This window comes from Cololabis saira, chromosome 9, assembly GCF_033807715.1.
Source record: "Cololabis saira isolate AMF1-May2022 chromosome 9, fColSai1.1, whole genome shotgun sequence".
In the NCBI taxonomy this organism is placed as follows: Eukaryota; Metazoa; Chordata; class Actinopteri; order Beloniformes; family Belonidae; genus Cololabis; species Cololabis saira.
The window spans coordinates 40,592,336-40,598,852 of record NC_084595.1 but is presented as its reverse complement, the minus strand read 5'-3'; positions in this window follow the sequence as shown (position 1 = coordinate 40,598,852).

Sequence of the window (6,517 nt, the reverse complement as noted above, 5' to 3'; positions counted from 1 at the left end):
AAACTCCACAAAAATAGACGCCCATGAGTACTAGTATATTATGATGGGAGTCTATTTTTCAGGATAATGTAGCTAGCAGGTGTATGATAGCTACACACCTGCTGAGCAAGGTATGCTAGCTAAGTTAGCTAGCCCCTTGCAAGTGTTATGGGCCCACCCAGAGAGGTTCCAACACATGTACCTACGTCTTGGGGGGATGCATGCCTTGATGAGTTTTGTTGGAGCTATAGGTTCACTATTAGCTGAAAGTGGACTATCTGATGTCATGTCAGATGTTTTTGGAGGAGTTGCCAAGATGTTGAGTGGGAAAAAGTTCCCCCAGAATGTACGTGCCCTGCGGTTGATGGCTGAGGTAGTCTTACAGAGTGTGATCCCAGATGGCAATTTTCAGAATGCAGAGGAATTCACAAGAGCCTTGGATCACATTGCAAGTCAGAGTAGGACCGCAAAACTATGGATTGAGGTTTTAGTGAAACCTGTGTTGCTGATGACGTCATTCATCCGGGCTGAACGTGAGGGTGACTGGCTTCTCCATATGACAACCTTCCGGAAGATGCTTCCCTATTACTTTGCAGCTGGCCATGTCAACTATGCCAGGTATGGGCTGTACTACCTTCGCTCCAAGGAGAAGCTACCTCAGCATATTCAGAGTTATTTTCTCCAGGGGCAACATGTGACACGACACATTGCTGGAATATGGAATGGTTTGTGGACTGACCAGTTCATAGAGTCCACCTTCATGAGGTATGGCCACAGTGCAGGAGGGATCATTGGGATTACCCTGAAGCAAGACCTGGGCCCTGAGTCGTCATCTCTGCTGTAAGATTGAGTCAGAATTGGCAAAAATGGAAGAAGAGGATGGGGATCCTTCAACTCCTCATTTGTATCACAAGGAGGAAGCAGAGTCAAGAATCATTAGCTGACTCAAAGGACAGAACTGGACTTTTGAACAAACTTGAAACCTGTCTCCATCCACTCCATCCCAGCGAACATCCAGGAGAGAGCATTGTCAGCATCAGCAGTGGGAAAATAGCTCCACCAGTTGTCAACGTAGACAGTGCAGTAAAGATTGGGGAGTCAATGTTAGCCGATTTTGAAAACACCTGGCCAGAGGGATTTTATAATACCATCCCATCTAAAGTCAAGACGATGGCTACAACAGTGAAATCCATCCAAGTGGGAGACACCAAAGTGTATGAGCTCAATGCCATCTATTCAAGGGTCATAGTACTCTTATCGAGTGACCGTGATATTCACGTGGAGGATGTCCTCGCCTTTGAGCTGGCACCCGTACCAACTTCTATGTTCACTGAGATTGGAATGCAGATTTGTAAAGCCAAGTCGACACTGAAGAAGTCACTCCAAGTGGAAATCTCCAGGAGGAATGCTGGTGATGCAAATGTTACTGTCATTGATGGATCAGCCCTTCTGTGGACCATCCACTGGCCAGCTAATGGCACCATAGCTGATTTCATCAGAAATGTCAAAACACGTTTGACTTCATATCTGGCATACAGTGATGTCTACCTCATCTTTGACAGGTACTATGATTTCAGTACAAAGTCAGTCACCAGAGATGTCAGGGAGACAGGGGTCAGCAAGAAGCACCATCTTCTCCTGTCAACAAAGCTCCCAGCCCGGAAGGTTGTGTTATCCTCTTGTGAAAACAAAAAACAACTCAATCGACTGATTTGTGAGGACCTAGTCCATGACAGACTCTTCCACTTACAGAGCACAAGCTTAAACAAGTTGGTGGTGACAGGGGAGGACCCATGCCCCATTGAGATCACAATGGAAGAGAGAAGGGTCCGACATGATCTAGAGAACCATCAGGAAGAAGCTGACACAATCATTGTTCATCAAGTCCTGGTGTGTGCTGGAGAAGCTCGTCAAATATCAGTGGTTTCAGATGACACAGATGTATTTGTGCTACTCCTCCACCATTATCAGCAGGCAGGACTAGATGTATCCATCACAATGGAATCCCCGAGTCAGGAAAGGGCAATAGTGGACATCAAATCAACACTGGCCAAGCATCCACAAGTTGTCAAACACATCTTACCAGCCCATGCCTTATCAGGTTGTGACACAGTAGCATGTTACTATGGGCTGGGAAAAGGCACTGTGGTCAAAGTCCTGAAAGCTGGGTACAAATTATCTGCTATCGGAAACATGGATGCACCATTCCAAAAAGTCATCAACCAAGCCACTGCCTTCATATCAGCCTGTTATGGCATACAGAAAAGCAGTGACATGTCACACACTCGGCTGCTGGCTTGGGGAAAAAAGAATGGGAAAGGACATACATCTGCTCCAAACTTAGCTGCACTACCACCAACTAAGGAAGCATTCTTAGAGAATGTCAAGAGGGCCCACCTTCAAGAAGCTTTGTTGCGAAATGTTGATGGGCGGACTCCACCGCCATGGGACCCAGAGAACTTTGGTTGGGATAAAGACATCCCTAACAGGTCACTGAACCCAACCACTCTGCCTGCGCATTGCAAACCTGTCCCAGACTACATTCTGGACATGATTAAGTGTGGCTGCAAGAGTGACCGTCCATGCAACTCCAAGAAGTGCAGCTGTAGGGCACATGGTTTGCCCTGCACGATGGCATGTCATTGCTTTAGTGTAGGATGCTCTAGATAGGCATACATGTATTCACACTTGCCAATGCACCCATAGATGGGATTTAAACAGGGTTTATTTTGAAAATAAATTCCTTTAAACTTGTTTATTGTCTTTGATTCTTATTCTGAAGTCACAGGCAAATTTGTACAGTTGATATAGGACAATCACAGAGCATATACTGTACATGACTTCCACATTAACATAAACATTAAAACATAAATATATATAGAAAGCTAATTTGAAGCGTTTGAATTGATTATTGTGCACAAAATGTCATAACTCACATTTTATGGGATTTTGATGTTTCAGGTGTGAAGGGGTTAAAATCTAAAATGGTCTAATGTGAAATCACATATACTGTACATATCCACCATCATGGATAAACACTGTAAAATCAAATTTAATGAATTTAGATCAAGCTTTTTACATGAAATGCCATAAAAGTCTATTTTGGGTGGATTTTTAGTGTTTCGGTCATTAAGGGGTTAATAACAAAAAATGCTCAAGGGATATCACTGGGCACCCTCTGGAATTCTTAATAGATGACCCCAAGCTACAAGAATCAGTTGAGAAAAAAACTTTTACCGACGAAACCGGGTTCACCCCCTCGGCTCCCGGACTAAAGGTGAAATGTTAAAAAAAAAAAAAAGCAGACATCTGAGAATCATTGACAAAAATATTAAATTGAAAGTAGACAAAAATCCAACACGTCCGGCGCTGAAAGTGAGTAGTTCAGGGTTTGATGGTGCACGGATGCGTGACGACGCAAAGAACAAACGAGGCCTTCAGGCAGCATTACAGGATACACAGATGCTGATACCGACTCAGATTAATATATCTCAGTGAACAGTTCATTACTGCATTTATAAATGCAAGTTTAACCTCGTTTGTGGAAAAAAAAACTGCTGCCTGAAACAAGAATCAAGATTATAACAAACTTATACGAAGGCACGGTTGATGTTTAACTGTAAATGTATGATTTGAAGGAAAAAGGCTGCAGTCCAGGTGACGTCTTTTCAAGGGAAGGTCTTATATTTTTTTATATATATTAGTGTTTATATACCCAGATAGCAACATCTGAGCTACATTTGTCAGTCTTGTCTTGGTTACAACCAGTGCTTTAAAGCAGGGGTTCCCAACCTTTTTTGTGCCAAGGACCAGCAGAAGTATAAACAAAAAGCTCAGGGACCGGTTGACAATTTATGTCAATTTTAATAAACATTTTAGAAAAAAAACAATGCATTTTAAAATGCAGGCTATCATCAGCGATGTTAGCTGATGTTGTGGCCTTTAAAACTTGCTTCTGCAAATCTAACTCACGTTTTTTCCTTCCACTGGTTTGTCTTTGAGAGAAGGATGTTTTGTATTTAAGTGTCTTTGGAGCTTGGATGGCTTCTTTGCTTCGTTGGCGAGCGTTTCTCCACATAAAATACAAAGTGTGTTAGGCGCCTCCAAATCGCCCGTTGCAACAAATCCATATTTTATATACATAATGTCGTACTTGCGATTAAAGCTTTTGCTTTTCTTTTTGGTAGGATTTTCCACTTGTTCATCACTATTTCTTTTACTCGAACAACTAGTAAAGAAACGGCTCATGGAGGTTTGCTGAGGTCCGCTCATCTCTGCAGCAGACTGTACCTAACCTGCATACAGCACCTGTGCATGGCACTGTTCAGTCCGGTCAGGTACCAGAACTTATTGTCCGCCAAGCCATGACAGGGCTGCCATTCAAAGAAACACATTTCGACAAGTTTTGGATGAAATTATATGACAAAAAAATGCAAAAATTGTTTTCTTAAATTTAGTATGAGGTTGCTTTAATTATGTGGCAAATGATAATAAACACGAGAAAGATGGGTTCTTCAATGAAAAATAGATATTTTATTCAACTTTGCTGCTGTCATTCATGCAGGGAGACACCTAAAACATGCTGGATAGGTCTCTCCAGGACCGGAGTTGGAGACCCCTGTATTATGCTCTTATTTATTCATGTAATAATATACAGGTGGAGGTCGGAAAATTTGAATATATTGCAAAACTTCATTCGTAGTAAATTCAACTTAAGGTGAAACAAATATTATTTCCCACGACATGCAAAGTGAGATATTTCAAGCCTTTATTTGTTATAATTTTGATGATTAGCCTATGGCTCAGAGTTTATGAAAACCCCAAATAAAAAATCTCAAAAAATGAGAATATATTATGAAATCATTAAACAATTCAATCATCAAAATTATAATAAATAAAAGGATTAACATATATTGCTTTGCCTGTAATGAGACTATGTAATAACATGTATTACGCGGTCTGATAACCATCTCCCGAAAAATATGTAATTCTCTGCGCATTAATTCTGCACCTTCATCAATTGTGTCTTCATCAAAAGGACATGCCATGTTCGTGACAATGGACTTCTAATATATATACTGACTCTGTTTTTAATGACAGCTGGCAGAACTTCGCCAAAACTCGCCTGCTGACTGAATGAATGAGGAAATCAAATGTGCGTGCGGCTCTGAAAGAGGCGGAGACGCAGAGAAACTCCAGGTTCATTGACATAAACCTGGTCCCGACCAGGTTAGATTCAGAGCGTCTGTTACTACGGTAACTGACCGAGAGCTTAAGTTACCTCTCTTTGTGAAACAGGCTAGAGTTACTCCTCTTTCTCTGGTTTGAGTTACCTCCCTTTGTGAAACGGAAAACTCAGAGTTTCCCTCATTTCAGGGTTAACAGACTCCGAGTTTTCACTAAACCTGCTTTGTGAAACGGACCCCTGCTCATATCATTGATCAGCATCTGCAGTATTGATCAGTGAGCGCAGTCGTCTGGTGCGGGGAGACGCAAAAAAGAAAGCTGCGCTGACACGCGGCTCTCGGCAGAGATTGTATGAGTTAAAGTGAAGTGAGATGCCTCACTCCATTGGGAAAAAACCGTCTGGTGACAATTGCCGACAATTTTGATTATCGCTTTTTGTCGACAACGTCGTTGCAGCCCTAATTATGATCGGAACACAAGCCATTCCACGGCCCGGTAGTAACGGCTCTACGGACCGGTACCGGTCCGGGGACCGGGGGTTGGGAATCACGGCTTTAAAGGAGCATGAGGCTCCTTTTAAGAAATGAGACTCTCTAGCGCCACCCTTCACCACGACGGCCGTCGGGGGTACTGCAGCCAACATTGAAGCCGGCACGGGAGAACGGGGAGAACGTGCATGCAGCGTCATGTGACGTCACATCCGCAGCCCAGCACGGGAAATTCAGGACCGAATTGCAGCACATTTTGCAGAACACAGCCTGTTCAAGGCAACGGAGAGATACACTAGAGGAAACATTCTTTTTGGTTTGGAACGCTTCATCTGACATTATTACTAGAAAACTTAAAATGTATACGGATTTTTTTCATAAATCCTGCCACAATCCGGCCTCAAGCTCCTTTTAAGTGGGAAAAAATAAGTGCCGGTACTCTCCCCCTCCAGTCATACAAATATGGGACTATGTAAATTTGTGTGTGTGTGTGTGTATATATATATATATATATATATATATATATATATATATATATATATATATATATATATATATATATATATATATATATATATATATATTAAACTCTCCCACTGTGTTAAAAACCTCCTGTGTTTACCTTCATATTCCCGTTTGGCCGTGCATTTTGTCCCTCCAAGTTATTTCCGTCACAACCACGAGCGCGCCCGTATAGCTCGACGGGATGAGCAGGCGACTTGCGTACAGCGAATGCGGGTTCGATTCCAGTCGCGGCATATTTTGCCCCCACTTCCTACGAGTCTGTCTTTCACTGCACCTATCAAATAAAGTTGCAAGAGCCGCATGACACCGGCCAAAGAGCCGCATGCGAGCCACGGGTT